Genomic DNA, 17,621 nt, shown 5'->3' on the forward strand with positions numbered 1-17,621 from the left:
GCGGAGTAGAATCTGTAGAGAACCTCCATTTCAGTTGCTCAGAAGGACCACCATAATCCAATGCCTTGCCAATTTCCTTCAGCTTCACTGATTTTGCATTGTGAGGTCAAACCGACAAGAAAAAGGAATATAATTTGTTATTCATAACTCATTCGTGCATGATACTGACGAACACTACTCCGATGAAAGGCAAAGTCATGATACAAGGATGGAATATGTATGAAAAAATGGACGGCTTGACATATTCACACCTATGATGTGGTAACTAAGCAGAAGACACTTCAACAAATTAGAAGCACTGCAAGCTATACACCATATGGAAGGTGCAATCAATATCACTCTGCCAAGTTAAAACTATCTCGTCATAGGTGGCGTTCCTCAAACTAGAAGCAATACATGCTAGAAATCATATTCAAGATGCAAACCAATATCACACTGCCAACTTAAAGGTGTCCCATCATAAGTGACTGATGCAGGATACACAAGAAGAGTAGTTTCATGTAAGAACATGGTGTGATAGACAGATTTAGTATGTACCAAAAACAGGAAAGCGTGTCATATTCACACGTATCATGTGTAAGCTAAGCAGATGCAGTTTACACTAATTAGGAGCAATACAAGCTAGACACCGTATGCAACATGTAACCAGATATCACACTGCCAACTTAGAGCAAGCACCTTGGATGGTGGAGTAGGGGAGAGGAGACTTGGACTTTGTAATGCACTAGCAGTACAAGGAGAATCGGTACAGATGCTCTGTTTACGTTGCCGCAGAGGACCACCATCATCGCCTTCCTTACTATTTTCCTTACTCTTTCTTAATTTTGCCTTGTCAAGTCAAACCCACAAGAAAAAGGAATAAAATTTGCTCTTCAGAACTCATTGATGCATGATACCGACGAACACTACTTTCATGTAAGGCAGTCGCATGATAGGAGGATGGAATATGTATGAAAAATAGGACGGCGTGACATATTGACATGTATGATGTATACAGTGTAAACTAAGCGCAAGGTGTTTGAACTTGTTAGAATCAATGCAAGCTAGAAACCATATGAAAGATGAAACCAATATCACTCTGCCAAATTAAAAGGGTGCCCTAACAAATGTATTTGACCAAATTAGAAGCAATACATGGCAACAGGCTAGAAATAATATGCAATATGCAACCAATAAAGGTGACTCATCGTAAGTGATTGATGTAGGATACAGAAGAGAGGTAGTTTCATGTAATAACAAGGTTAACACATAGATGTAGTGTGTACCAAAAATAGGAAGGCATGTCATATTCACAGGTATAGTGTGTAAACTAAGCAGATGCAATTTACCCTAATTAGAAGCATTACAAGCTAGATACCGTATGCAACATGCAACCACATATCACACAACGAAGTTAGAGCAAGCACCTGTGATTGTGGTGTAGGGAAAGTGCGGTCTTCAAGTACAGAGCTACTTTCAATATCTTCATTTAGACTTGTTGTTTCTTGAGAATCATGTGGAGAGGATGAAACTGCATTCTTTATAAGATTAGCGCGTCTCATACTAACCCACGGGCGTGACTGTCTCATCATAAGCGATAGATGCAGGATACACAAGAACAGTAGTTTGATGTAAGAACATGGTGTGATAGGCAGATGTAGTATGTACCAAAAACAGGAAGGCGTGTCATATTCACATGTATAATGTGTAAGCTAAGGAGATGCAATTTAACAAATTAGGAGCAATACAAGCTAGGCACCATATGCAACCAGATATCACACTGCCATGTTAGAGCAAGCACCTTGGGTTGTCGAGTAGTGGAGATGAGATTTGGAGCTTGCACTATAGTACGAGTAGCAGGAGAATCTGCAGAGATCATCTGTTTCAGTTGCTCCAGAGGACCACCATCATTCCGTGCCTTCGTCCTTTCAGATTTTGCCTTGTCAAGTAAACACACAAGAAAAAGGAATGAAATTCGCACTTCCAAATTCGTTGATGCATGATACTGACGAACACAAATTTTATGTATGGCAACCACATTGTAGGAGGATGGAATATGTATGAAAAACGCTAAGCAAAAGGCATTTCAACAAATTAGAGGAATGATCCAACCAAAATCATTCTACCAAGTTAGATGTGTCTCATTATAAGTGGCACTTCAACAAATTAGAGGCAATACATGTTTGAAATGATATGCAAGATGCAACCAATATTACACTGTCAACTTGAAGGTGTATTGTCAGAAGTGATTGATGAGGGATACGCAAAAAAAGTAGTTTGATGTAAGAACATGGTTAATAGAAAGACGTAGTATGTACCAAAAATAGGAAGAAATGTCATATTCACACGTATAATGTGTTAACTAAGCAGATGCAATTTACCCTAATTAGAAGCATCACAAGGTAGACACCATATGCAACATGCAACCACATATCACACTGCCAAGTAAGAGAAAGCACCTGCGATGGTGATGTGGGGGAATTTCAGTCATCAACTAGAGAGCTATGTTGACTATCTTCATTTAGCCTTGCTGTTTCTTGAGAATCATGTGGGGAGGATGACACTGCACTCTTTAAACGAGTAGGGAGTCTCACAGTAACCCACTAGGGTGACTGTATCATCATAAGTAATTGAAGAGGGATACAAAAGAGCATTACTTTGATGTACGAACATGGTTAGTAGACATATGTAGTATGTATGAAAAACAGGAAGGCATGTCATTATCAAAGGTATAATGTGTAAACTAAGCAGATGCAATTTAACCAAATTGGAAGCAATACAAGCTCGACACCATATGCAACATGCAACCACATTTGACAGTGTGAAGTTAAAGCAAGCACCTGGGATGGTTGTGTGTGGCAATTGAGATCATCAACTGCAGAGCTACGTTTACTGTCTCCAACTGCTGACACTGCACCCTTTAGAGTGCTGAAACGCTAGTGCTTATCTTCGAATTACACTAGAGCGACTTCTGTCTTTTCTTTTCTGCATTCATCAACAATGCGTCAGAGTCTGAAATACCCATGCATAAAAAACAATAGTGTGAGTATGGGTGAAGTGTGTGCACCATTAGTATAGTGTAAAGGTAGCAGATAGTAGGTCAGTGAGAAATAAATGACGGGAGACATATGATAGCTCTACAACATGCATGGCACACTAAATTCTACAGGATTCTATGAAAATAACAGTCGACTGAAAACAAATAGGCCAGTCCATTTTTCTGCACCGTCTGATGTACAAACAACGGGCATATCGCCTTCATCTACCTCCAGCCAGTCAGTGTTGACGATCTTCCTCGAAACGCCAGCGACCACCGGCCCAGTCCCTGCCTCCGCCCTCCCCTCGACCTCACCGCACCGCCGTGCTTGGCACCGCCCCTCGGCCATCCATTCAAGCCCCACCGACCTCCAGATCAGGCGCAAGCAGCTCCTGCACCCCACACCCCTATGATAGACACCGATGCGCCACTTCCCCGGCGAACATGCAGACTAGGTGCTCCGCGCGCCTAAGTGGGTGCTGCTTCTTTTAATTGCGGTTCAACTGACCCTGAATTGAAATCCAGGCGGGTTACTAACCTCTAGCAAAGGTGAAATTGTAAAGGAAGGAAACCTTGTGCATTTAGTATCACGAAGAAGATGTAGTAAGAAACGCTCAACTAGTTTCTTTTATGGTATGAATACGGTGTGAGCAGAGACGTAAGATTTGCACGAATAAGGGAAGAGGAGTACCTCTTTCTGCTGGCAGTGCTGTGTCCTCCTTCTGTTTTTCCAACGATCTTCTTGTGGTTCGCTGGAAACGAGAAGTTGTGGAGGACAGTGGATCCTTGGATGAACCCATGGCCAAGTTGTTGAGTGTGGTGTTGTGGCCGTCTATCGGTGGCGGGGAACCAGATCCGAGGCGGCGAACGATGGCTTAGCGGGAATAGCTCCGGTGTGGTGGACGGTTGTGACAGTGGAGCGGCAGCGGTGAGGCGTAGGATGGCATGGTCGGATTGGTTCTGGTACGGCGCATGTCAACTTCGGCGTCGTGGAGGCAGCTCTGCCTCGGCTTCAGCTGCTAAGTCCTTGAGGGTGTTGCGGTTGCGGTTGCGTTGGACGATGACGTCGGGGTACCGGCTCCGGCGTGATGGAGGAGGGCGGCGGTGGATTGGGCGCTATGGGGTGGAGGACGGAGGAGGCTGGGGTTTTGCGGCTGGTGGAGAGGGTGTTTTGTCGCCCATAGAGTATGAATGGGGAAACGGAGGGAGGGGGAACAATGTTTCGGTTTGGGACGCGCTTGTTTGAAATTTTGGGAAAGTTACAAACTTTGCCCCCATCTAAAATTTCGGACATATTGCGGGTTGGGGGTAGGACAGTAATCTCAGGTGTCCGAAATGTGGGCGGGATAGATTTTGGCCGAGCGCATCGGTGTTTAGGCGCCCACGGCGTATGAATGCTTCTCGAAGTCAGTTGAGACTGACGTCTTGGTGAAGTTACAAATTTACCCTGGTTTAGACCTTTGGACATCGGGCCGATAGGCTACATAGGCCAGAGTCAGTACAGTAATTTCCTACCACCAAACATTAGTCTCGCGCAGTGTCGGGAGACCGGAGGCTTATTTGGCGTTTCGTTCAATATTTGGGAGCAGAAGCATTAACGTTTTCGGTTCTCTTGAATTGAACTATCAGGATTTGTAAAACTTCACAAATCTTTACTCTTGAAAATCCTAAAGCTACAATTATTTTGGAATGGAGGGGGTACATTTGAATATACATTGTGCATGAGTATATATTAAAAAATATGCAACTTACCTCAGTTCATGCATGGTTCCATATATTATCTCCTTGGTTGCAAAAAATTTTTAGACATGTGTATGAATATATAGCATGTTCAAATGCACAACAAAGATTGATGCCCCCTTTTAGATCTGATTTACAAATGCCATTATCTCGGGTTCAAATAGATGAATGCACTTCCTATGAATTCGAATCTTCGAAACCCCCTTTATGTTGAATTCAACATGTATTCTATTTCGTAGCTAGAAATTTGGAATGTATCCATGCAATTGACAAATGTATAAAGTGCTTCACACTAACAACATGGAGTGCACTAATTAATGTTTATATATGAATTGCAAAAGCAATCCATTGCCTGTATTTCAAACCACTCTCACTCTATGGATCGATAATATGAAATAAACACGTGCACATGCTAGAATTCAATAGAGTATGGGTGTCTGGTAGACCAATTTTTCCATGCGCAATTTGGAAAATTCATGATTTATATTTTAATTTAATGTGTTGAACCACCTTTTACACGTAGATGCACTATGCCTCGGACCGTTATCACAAACGCGCTATATATCTCTCTATGTAACGCATAAGTGCACACACTTTATATGCATCGACATTTCTCTTTCACACATGCTCAGAATCTCTCTCGGGGTGTCGGGGTGTCTCACGCACATGCTCTCTTTATCTCTCTCTCTCTCTCTCTCTCTCTCTCCCTCTCTCTCTCTTTCTGACTACTATGTACCACTCTTTTCACTAATCTCAGTTGGAAAACACTATTTCTCTGACATGCATATATACACATGCATGGTCTCTACTAGCCTTCTATACGCACATATATGTGCCTACGTGTCTCCCACATGCACATTATCTTTAGACCTCTCTCGCACACATTGCCCTCGACCCCCCCCCAGACACACCTCTCTCTTAGTAGTTGGCAGATATGATTCCATCATATCATTCAGTAGGATATCCCTGACTGTTAGGCTGGATGGTAATACGAGGCAAAGTTTTACCCTAGTTCGTACCCTTGCAGTTGAGGAAAAATCCTACACTTGGTACTGTATATTAGTGATAGGGGTGTGTACAAAGTACACGTGAATACCGGGCATTGTGCGTGTGTGTATACTATCGACGAACTAGCCCCCAAGCTTCTATAACATACTCGGGGCCTAGGGTTACAAATCATATATAGTCGGCTTATCACTAGTGGGGATAGAGTCCTCCATGACTCTGGTAGCTTCGTGTTGTATGCCGAGTCCTCCACATGGGTCTTCGTATAACGCGTCTTGGTCCAACCTATGTGGCGCAAGATGGAACCGACCCATGAGTCCTCATGTTGACCCACCACAACTAGATATGATGTGCCCACCACACCACACACGCAATCAGCACTAAGAAAATAAGCATATACAATAGTACAATGTTATACATGAAAGTTAATTGCATGGTGCATCCAAAAATATTTGTTCTGCATTGTGAATATTTATATATTATCCTAAAATATTAGTCACGGGAAAGAGAAACGAAGGGCATATATCTCCTTGTCTCCACCGGACACCCCCTCTTTCTACACCACTTTCACGTACGCACACAAACTATCTCTCGGCCCTCTAAAAGCATGCATGCCCACGACACATTCACGCGTGATGGTCACTATATTTCAAGATAAAGCACTATAAGGTCACTAGACTTCAGAATATGCTCATTATGGTCACCGTATACATTCTCGTGGTGATCATACGGTATCTAGCTCATGATACGTCTCCATATTTTCTTGATGACACTGACGGACTTTGCATTTGATGCGTGCTCAGTATTTTGTTGATGACACTTATGGTCATTGTATTTGGAGCGAAAGCATGATATGGTCACTGGACTTCAGAATAAGCTCATCGCGGTCACCACATACATTTTGTCGTGCTAACCAACATGTGGTTGGATGGTTAGGAGGACAGTGGTTTCTCGAGCCCACCAAGGATAAAGTCCCGGTGTTCGCATTTATCTTGGGTTAATTTTAGTATTTTTCGGCGATGTGTGTTCAGTGGGAGGAGATGTTCCACTCGACTACGAGGCACCTATGGTGACTTCGTAAAATCTCAAGATCATATGTTGGCTCACTCTCTCGAAGGTGCTCATAGGGGTAGGGTCTGCATGTGTGCGCTTATAGCGGTGAGTGCTTGCTTGTATATATGAGCCCTTGCATCTGTACCGTGTTAATAAAATACATGCCATGATTATACGGTCACTGGCTCAACCATACAACTCCGTATTTTGTTGATGACACAATCAATTGACCAATCAAACATTCCACGTGGCGCAACTAGTGTTGCACCATCGGGGCACGTATCCTTGGGGTCCACCTGTCAGCCCGTATATGAAATAAAGAAATGGTAGTTTGAGTCTATACTGTGTTAATAAAATACATTTTAGGGTGATCATACGGTAACTGGCTCACCATAGAGCTCCGTAATTTGTTGATGACACGATCAATTGACCAGTCAAATGATCCACATTCAGCAGCGCACATTACCATACGGCCCGCCCGTCAACGCGTATATGAAGGACAGAAATGGTAATAAATTAGTGGTCGGTGGGTATTCGAAGTTGTGAGACCTCTGGTTGGCAGTCGCCGGTGGTGGGGGCGCGGTGATTGGGCGGTGGCGTGGGGATCGCCGAAGAAAAAGCTTAGCGCGAGGGGGACTAGAGGGATGGCCGGTGCGGCGACGGACCGATGGTCGGGAGTGGTTTCGGGGTGGGCGGTGGGGGCTGACGGTTCGGCCGGTGGTGGCTGGCGGCTGAGGGGGGTGGAGTTTGAAGATAAACTGCAGGCCCTTGATTTCGTATCCAACAGCTGGAAAATCTAATGACCAGAGATGAAAAAGTTAGTCGACTGACGTGTAGCCTCACCCCGCACATACACATACACGCACGGAACACACGCACACATGCAGGCATGCAAACTGACACGTACACATAACGAACACACGCACGCATGCAGGTGTGCAACACTGACACATACACATGCACTCACGAACACACGCACGTACGCACACATGCATGCAACACTGAAATGTACCCTTGCACGCACGCAACACTCGCACGCCTGCATGCACACAACACACGACGCAAGACACACGCTCAACCTATACGTGCATGCACCTTTTGTTAAGGACATGGATTGTTACGGGTATTAATCAATCTTATCTGTGATAAGCAGAACATTGATGTTTGCAGCGGTCTTTATGAATCACAACGTATCGAATGGGCTATCAACATAGTAGGCTTATCTACATGAAATAGATGACGTCACACTCAATGAACAATCATCGGTTTATGAAATGCCCACTTCTGACTGCCCTGGACCACCAAAAGTTCCTCTGAAGTGCGCTGCCTACGTTGGGTCACTGACATGTAGGACATGTACCCAAGGAGCCCACACGTCAGTGGAAGAATGGCGCGGTGTCGTACATTAGAGTCGAGGGCGCCACTCGCTGCACGCCAGGCTGAACACGCCTCCTTGCCGCATTCAAACGCCTCCATGAAACCCGCCCGTGTGGAAGCCGAGAAACCCACTCTAGACACACGTCTGTTCATGACCGGGCCGGCATTAAACGCAACGCGGGCCGAGCTCCTCTCGTCTGCCGTCTATTTAATCTCCTATTTAAACGAGGCCAAACGCCGGCTAAGAATCACACACCTCCGCCGCTCCCCTATCTCCTCCTTCACCATTTTTCCACTCTTACAATGGCTTACGAAGAGTAGTTATCCCGCATCCAAGCCGGCTGGGTGGCCCGCTGAGCTCGCCATATATGAGCTATGTAGCTCGCTGATCCACCTCCCTCCCCTCGCCTCACGAAGCCAGTTGCCGTCCTAAGCCGACGCGTGGTTCAACAACTCATCGCTCCAGGCTAGCTCGACGAGGAGCGGCGACGGGCGGCATTGCTGCCGTCCACGCCGCCGCCTCGTACCGCGTCTCCCGTTTCTGTGAACGAGACTCCCATGCCGGCGGCCGCGCCATGCAAGCAGCAACAGAAGCCGAGTGCACAGAGAGCGACGAGTCGGTGGCCAGCGCCTTCGTGTCCGCCGCCATCGTCGAGGAGAAGTAGAACACGGGAGGCCACCGCCGCTTGGGTCCCATGAAGGCCACCGCGGAGGCGACGCCGGTGTACATAGCAGGTGTTTTGCCAGATCCTTTTGTTGCGAGGACCTTCATCGACCCCGCATGGGCTCCATGGAAGCGGGGAAGCCCCCCTCCACCATCATCTTTAGCATCAGCCAATGATATCAGTTGGGCAGTGGGGAAGCGAGCCGTCCTTTGCGCTCAAGCATATACCTCCGGGGCTCCCGGCAGTCCAGTGATCATGCTGCCAGACATGAGGAACACAAATGGATCAGCGGGCGACCATTTAGGCAAGGTATTATATACATGTGCTGTCCAGAACTTCCACCGCGTAGTTCATTTGAATGTAATGAAATCCGTCATGTTTGTTTGAAAATCCGATATTTTATATGATTTTCGTCGTTGTTTATATGAAATATCACCGTGTTTACATGAATTTCATTCGGTTGGTCGAGTTACTGTCATAATGTGTGCAACTACGGTTGGATGGCGTAATTTGCGGGTCGCCGGTCGGTCTGCAGGCGGCTCGGGCGGCATGGTGGGACAAAAAAAACACAGCTCGTGCGAGCTCGCCTCCAACGTGCACACTGGAGGATGCATGAGCACCCGAGCCATTCCTCATTCATCGGTGGCAAAGGCACCGGTGGACAAAAGGGTCGCCAATATTTTGGCTACCCCGGGCAAGATCCAAACAGCCCCTCCCAGCAGATTCAAATCCCTCATTCGCCGTGGAATTTTGCCATGTGTTGTTTTCATGGACTAGCAAGATGCCCGTGCATTGCAAGGAACATGAAGATGCATTTTTTTACAAAACACCTGTTGTGATTGACCCATGCAGGAGTAATCCCATTTGTAAAAACTAATGATATCTCGAGAATTTTATCGAAAAAATGGTATCTCGAGAATTTTATCGGACTCCATTTTTGTATACAAGGCCACAAACCCATATTACAGATACCAAGGCAAAAATTAATGTCTTCTAAGTCAATGTTGCAAGCTACCTTGTTTACTTGTTTGTCGTGTAAATTAATATGTATTCTTCTCTTTCATGCACATCAAGCCAATGCTCACACTCCCGCATGCATGCAAGGGATAATTAATGTCCTCCTTTGCTAGTACTATGAGGCAAACACCATTAATATTGCATCGATTAGTGTTAGTGGCCTTGTATATCTGCAAATTGTAATTTTGATAGTTGCCTCGTATATAAAAATGGAGGGAGCAAGATGAGAGATAAGGTGAGGAGGAGTGGGGCGTGGTGGTGACTGGTGGTCGCACTGGGCGGATGCATGGGGATGGACGACGCATTATGTCTAGGTTTGTATCTCTCTCTCTCACACACACACACGTAGGTGGGGGACGTGCACGAAGAGAAGAGGTGCACGCACGACGCACGTAATCCCATCTCTTTCCCAACCACACCCGCGCGGGTACACGGTGGAGCTCATTTCTATACGAAAAGGCAGCCCACGTGGTAATTTGACACGTGTACTGGTTGTCCACTTGATGGAGGGAGGATCGTCTACCACAGTTGAACAAACAAATTGCGACTTGACGCGTTATGTTAAAAAAGAGGCAAACCATGTGGGGCCTACCTTAGAGGCAAGGCTCTATACAGTGGAGTACTTTTGATGTGTCCCGTCAACTCGCAGAGGAGAAGCTTGCTTAGTACGCCGTCTCCCTCGCCCACGGGCGCGGTGGCTTGCAGGATGACGTGAAGCTTGCTTACTAGTAGTACTGTACACCTTGCGCCCGCTCCCTTGCCCATGCGCGCGGTGGCTCGCAGGACGAGGAGAAAATTTTACTACTCCCTCCGTTTACTCCTCGTCCCTACCTTGGTCAGAGAGATTATCATATTGCTTGGAGTATATATGTCCTTTAGTACTCCCTCTATTTACTTATACATGGCCACTATAAAAAATACATTTTGCATCTATACAAGGCCACAAATAGTAATCGAAACAAAAGTTACTACTCCCTCCTTTCCAGTTTATGGCTCAATTTCAAAATCTCTCCAACCAAGGTAGAAGGTGAGTGGTGGAATTAATTTTGTAGTTTGCACAAGTAATTAGTACGCTCGTTTTTATCAAGAAGTTATGTTTACCGAGGCATTAATTAGAACGAATGCCTGAATGACCACTAAATTTCCATGAACTTCTACATGCATTGGTGAGTTTTCTCTTGACACTGCTTGCATCGGGTGATCTAACACACCTCAAAATCCAACATGTGATTGTACTACTACTAGTAGTAGAATTGAGACTTATAAAACGGAAAAACGAATGTTTTTAGACGAGTCCTATAAACCCTAGTGGGTATGTACTCCGTAAAATCAGATTTCCCAAAACTAAGTCGCTCAACCTTTATTTGCTTGTTTCCCTTCCTGTCTCCTTGCCTCGAATAGACTATGCCAAGCTCCCCTGCTTGCCACGTGGGAAAAGACCCGCCCTCGCCTTTTTTTAGTCCGGGTTTGTATCGATGGATCGCGCGAAGCTGCAAAAACCAAGTCGTGTCTTGTACTCCTCCGTCGACGCTCGCTTTCATGTATTCTATATTTGCTGTCGCCGACAAGTGGGAGATATAGCAACCGGGTCGAAGTGTCAAGCACCAAATAACAGTGCAGAACAGCAGGGGGACGCACCCCAGTCGTACCGCCTCAGTAGTAATGAGCAATGACACGTCAAATCACAATGCCGCACCTTCCCAGATGGATGAAGCAACCATTATTTCATACTTTGGTTCACCATCATCTCCTTCAAGAAAACCACGTAGTATTGCTTCTGCCTCAAGAGGGACACGCGCATCGCCTTGGTACATCATGATACGTGGGACCGCATGACTGGCCATGCTCCCCCGCCGATCGACCGGTAAAATCACCTCATTTTTACTACTTCCTCCGTATCGGTTTACATGGCATGCACGTCATTCTAGGTTGAGAATTTAACTGGCTATATATGTGATGAACAGTATATGTTTAGAAACTACATCTGCTTAAGAATCCAATGATATACTTTCTGTGACATAGTAACTCATATTTAGTTAGTCAAATGGATGACGTAGAACTACGTGCACGCCCTACAAACCGAGAAACCTAAAAAAAAGAGACGGAGAGGGTAGTACAATACGTATCTTTTTAGATCAATATAGTCAGGATTCACCAAGGAGCAAAACCAAGTGGTAGGCTGCTCCTGTCGTGTTGGCATAGCAACTCAAGCAGGGTCAGTCCGCACACGAAATGGCGACACACTTAACAGGACCCCTTTAGACGACGTGTGGCTCATCCACCGTCTTGTTCCACGTGCGATGCACCAAATTACAGTTTGGAGCAGCGGTTGGAATTGGAGGCACCCCGATCGTAGCGCCACAATAGTAGAAAATGAGCGATGAGGGGTCAAATCACAAAGCCCCACCTTTCCTGCATTATGCTGGATGGACAAACCAACCATCATTTCACTCTAGGGTGCAAGAGCATAAAGAAAAGAGAAGGATGCATGCGGCAGCTACCTAGGGTACCCTAGGGTAGGGGTCTCCACTACAATTCCTTTTTTAAAGCGCCTCCACTACAAATCGGCTTCTCCCTCGTCCTCTTGAAGAAAACCGATGATGCATGCGGCAGTAAGGTTTGTAGGAGTACTACGGCATGCGGGGCCATGTCGTAGTAAATGGGAGAGGGATTGAGTTCGAGTCAATGCCTTAAATATGTGTGGGCCACTTGGTTTTACGGGAACGAGGCAGCATTTTGGGTTCGGGGACCAGTGGTGATATAGTACGTACAAAAAATTGTGGACGTAGGTTCGACCGAAAGGCAATGATGCATGGGCCCTGCATTTTGATATACCTGGGGCCGCGTGAAATTTGCTACTCTACTCAAAACTAGTAAGATACACATGCATTGAACGCATGAGATTTGGAAACCAAACTATGAATAAATACACACTATAGCATGTAAAGCTTTGAGTCATATATGCATGATGTAGATGTTCATTTAGTTATTATAGTTTATCTCATTCAAAATCAATTAGTTTTATAAAAATGTTAAGATTCATGGGGTTGTGCATTGTAAAGCATAAAGTGAAAAACAAATAATGGCAATTCATTTAGAAAAAAATTGGGCAATTATGATACAGAAGATTCTAAAACAAAGGAGAAGTGCTTGTGTTTTGAGGTTTATGCATTATTCTTAAGTTCAACCTTGGAGTCTTCTAAATTGTACATGTGGCAGATCAGGTGGAATGTTGATGATATCCAACGGCCTACAGTGCTCAGATTTTCCATCGCTGCACTATCGGATTAGCTTCATCCAGCGACCATCTTTCAAAGTTATTCGTACACTATATAGTTCTTGTGCCATAGTTGCATGTCATTGAAAAAAGCTACTAGTGGGTTGTACTAGCTATTTAGGAATAGAAGATGTATACATGGAAGTTGTAGAGAAAGAGATGACATGGAGTATCTCAATTCCTATGAGTAGGGATTGGAAAAGATATGTCATTTGGTTCACATCATAGGAACTTTTCTATTGAATCTAGAGATGACATGTATCTCAATTCCTATGAGGAGGGATTAGAAAAGAGATGTAATTTGGTTCATATCGTAGGAACTTTTCTATTGAATATACGCTAATGTTTATTTTCCTTTGAAATTATGGGAGTATAGGAATCCATTCATATGAACCAAGTGGCTCTAAAGCTATAAAAATGATATCATGTTTATTTCCTTTGAAATGTGGAGTATATGAATCTATTCCTATGAACCAATTGGCTCTAAAGGAAAAAAGCCTATAAAATCATATCATATAGAGTTCCTATGATATTCCTCCACACCAAAGGATGGTTGAAATTGGTGCAGGTGATACGATGGTCTTTCTTTGTAGACTCCTCCCCCATCTTTATAGTTACGTCTCGAAGATGAATGAAATGATATATACTGGGTATTCTACATGTGCAATTTGGTACACGAAAAGTCGGTAAAATTTTGCGAGGTTCGAATTTTCAATAAAGCTATATGCACTGCATTTTGGAATGGAGGGAGCATATGGCAGTTGCTAACACTCACGTGGAAGATTTGTGTGTAGGAGTGGCTGTTTTGTTAAATGACATGGCAAAACTGACACTGTCGGATGCCGAACTAACGGTTCTTACGGCGTTCGTCAGGAAAAGGCTTGTGGCGAAGTTTGTCAGATAATAATTTACGGACACATGCATTGCATTGATACATGCTCCCCTCTCTCTCGCACACGCACCCTCATGAGTCACGACTCTCCCCAGTCCTCTCGCACCCACCGTTTATCTGCAGGTAGATGTCACACACATATGTGCTCTTCACACCCTACGCTCAGAACTTCTAAAAAACAAAATATGTCGCACACATTTTATTTTAGCTCACACATCACACACTTATACTATTACTCTTGTGGCGAACGTTCTTTGGGCATAGTATATTGTACTCTCACGAAGAGAAGCGGTGCACACACGCACTAGTTCTCTCACACCCACTCGCGGGTACACGTAGGAGCGCATTGTTTTGAAGCTGGTACAACAAAATCACTCCACTATATATATAAGTAGGAACCTTAGCGCTTGCTTTACTAGGGTTCCTCTCGTTCACTCTCTCATGCTCTCCAGATCTAAGCAAGACATAGGTGGCCACACTCTCTCTCTGCTCACGGCTGGTCACAAATCCGGCCGGACAACATCGACCGGGGCAGGGGTGTAGGTGCATCGTTCACGCTGTCGTCAGCGGCAAGGGAGGAGACCAACGGTTGCCCGCGCGTCCCGACCGGCGACCGTGTCGTTCTCTCCGAGAGAGCGCCGGCTCGGGAGGGCCTCCGACCCCTTCTTCCTCCCTGCGGTATTGTGGCCAAGATGCAGCCTCCCGACGCCGTCTTTGCCACATGCCGACGACCCTCAGGTATATATTCCTTTGAAACCTGCCTTGCTCTACTGCCCCAGCTCCCCACCTGGCTTCGTGTGGATCTTTTTCTACTTCCGTCCGCTGTTCCAAAGCCACCTATACTTTTACTATTATTAGAGGTAAAGCTAGTTCATACAGTCGACTCTAAGAGTTGGTTCAAACAGGGAAGAAAGTGGGAAAGCTGTAGCATGAATTTAGGACTTGGTTCTAAGAGGAAATGGGGAAAGTAGTAGATGCTGGCTACCCAACCGGTCTCTTGGTCGAAAAGACGAAGAAAGTATGGTGGATGGCTAAGGGTGGGGGGAAGTTGACTTGTCTCTTGGTTGAGAAAAGAAAGAAAGTGACGGGTGTAGGGGGACAACGCAAATGAGAATGAGTAGGTCTAGATTTCCTGTGCTCAAATAGGAAAATGTCGCCGAGGAGATAAAGAATGGGGCAAATGCAAACATGTTGCCTGAGTGTTTGCCGCTCTCGGCAACCACATCTGCCTCACCACTTTATGCCCCTGCTGTCCCTACGCCCATATCACTACCGTTAATGTAAAATCACATGAAGCATTAAGCAATGCCACCTAATGTCACTATAAGTAATGGTCTAGTGCCATCGATAAATTGAAGCAATGCCACCACCATTTTATGAAGTGCTTCCATCTTGCTTTATTTCCCATGAATTGTGTTTTTGCAGTTACACTTAAATCTCACACCGCTAACATTGCTTCATCCCTGTGGAACTGCACAAATTTGGTTGCACATTTACTGACCATGTGCTACTCTCATGACAGTAATACTAATGCTATTGTTCTGCATGTTAATCTAGTGGCAGTGTTGATGTGATGTGATGCTACTTACTTAAGGGCACTTTCATACTGGAAATCTAGTGCCAATTATAACACAATATATGTTGCTGTTAATCATATGCCACTGCAAATATCTGTCACTATTTAAATAACTGTATTTCATATTTGCGCAAATAGGGATGTCTGTCTCCATATCATTTTGGAATGTCTGTCTCCGTATCGTTTCTATCTGCGCAATCAAAATCACACACCTCAGTTTTAGTAGAACTGCACAAAATGAGATGGCTATCCCTCGCTGTCGTCGTCTAACCACCCATCTTCTAGGTATTCCTACATTGGTAGTAACTAGGTAGAATGACCATAGCAATCTAAAAGAAGTTGATTCGTACGTTTTACTTCCTGATTGCAGTGTAGGGACGAGCGAAAACAACTGCATCCTAGTCCGGAATGCACTTTTTACTAGTTCATCCATGGACCGAGGACTAGCTAGCACGGCTGCACGGCGATTTTTTGGACAGGTGCACGGACAAGAGGCATTGTGGTCTGCTTATTTGTGAAAATAGCTGTGCTTAAATTTAGTGGAATGCACAAGAATTTCAGTTGGTCAGTACACTGCATGGTTCAGTTTAGCATTCCAGCTGAGACCACAATTATAATTGGTTATTCTGGAATGAGAGAACCTAACCCTGTATGGTGGCAAGAAGAAAAAACCAGAGTGAACTCTAGGAAATTTAAGCCTGTCGGGAGGCCCTTTGCTCAGAGAAGCCTTGCTTATTTTTTCCTGATTTGTAAACCTTCTCACAACTTTGTCTTTTGCTGTGAACTAGTATATGTTTGTTATGTTCTATGAATCATTGAGATGTATAAAATTGCTTAACTTATACTTTTCAAGTTTTTTATGAAGCCGAGTTTAATGTGAGTGTTCCACATGAACGCTGGACTAGCGTGTGAACGTTTGGAATTTACATTGTGGCCTCAGCTAACTGCATGAACCACTGTAACAAGATACACAGTTGCTTATATGCCAGACAGCAGATTGTTGATTGTTAGCTGGTCGATAGCCTAGTGTTGAAGCGAGCTGAGCCAATGTGTCATGTTTTGCACAACTACTTACAAGTCGGGTAGCACCAACAGTGTTTACAAGTACTTATGTATACGTCGGTGCAAAGTTCTCGAACGAGTACTCTATTTCATCAAACACACACTTCTCGTATGATAAACGGTGACAACTTATGTCTTACCATGCCATATTCATGAAAAAACTAGTGAGGACGGATCTGTTTCGGCAACAATTACGATGGTTCTCACATGATTCACGGGCACACAAAAGTAGCAGCAGTTCCCATAGACGGATTCAAGCAGAGTACTAGCCCCAGAGGGCTCGATAACAGGCAAGGTTCGGATAATTAGACACAATCCAAACTACTATTAAACACTAGCTGGGGAACCTATTCCATGCCTCGATCTAATTAGGGCTGGACACAAGACGGACCTTGCCAAGAACATCATCAAGGACGTCCGACAGTAGCTCAATCATGTGAACCTTCATGAAGACAACCTTGTGGCCTCTCCACTCATAAACTTGTTTCTGGAGGCATGCCACGTCATCTTCCTGCGTAAGCTTGACAAGAACAGTATACCTCACAAACGAAGGAGTAGCTTTGAACTTCTTGTGCTTCAGTACACCCTGGACAACAAGCCTGACAAAAGTGAGGCTGGAATACAACTCGACATTGGTATAAGTGCAAATGGCTTCCAGGATCCAACAGCCTAGGAACTCTGTTTTCCTAGTGCGTATATTCAGGTCATCCGCCTCATAGCGAGTGACATGTACAACCACACAATCCTTGTCTGCATCAGGGCTCTAATTGAAACCGAAACAAATTCTGAATTACTTTCTAGTATAAGAAACACAAGTTATTTAAACCACTATGTATAGCATGGCATCGAAGCTAATAAAATTTTGCGTTATTCATCACCACATACTTAGACGAAAAACCACAATCGAGACCGGCAAAGAAGAAAATCACCTTGGGCAGCTC

The sequence above is a fragment of the Triticum dicoccoides genome, chromosome 2B (assembly GCF_002162155.2).
Source record: "Triticum dicoccoides isolate Atlit2015 ecotype Zavitan chromosome 2B, WEW_v2.0, whole genome shotgun sequence".
In the NCBI taxonomy this organism is placed as follows: Eukaryota; Viridiplantae; Streptophyta; class Magnoliopsida; order Poales; family Poaceae; genus Triticum; species Triticum dicoccoides.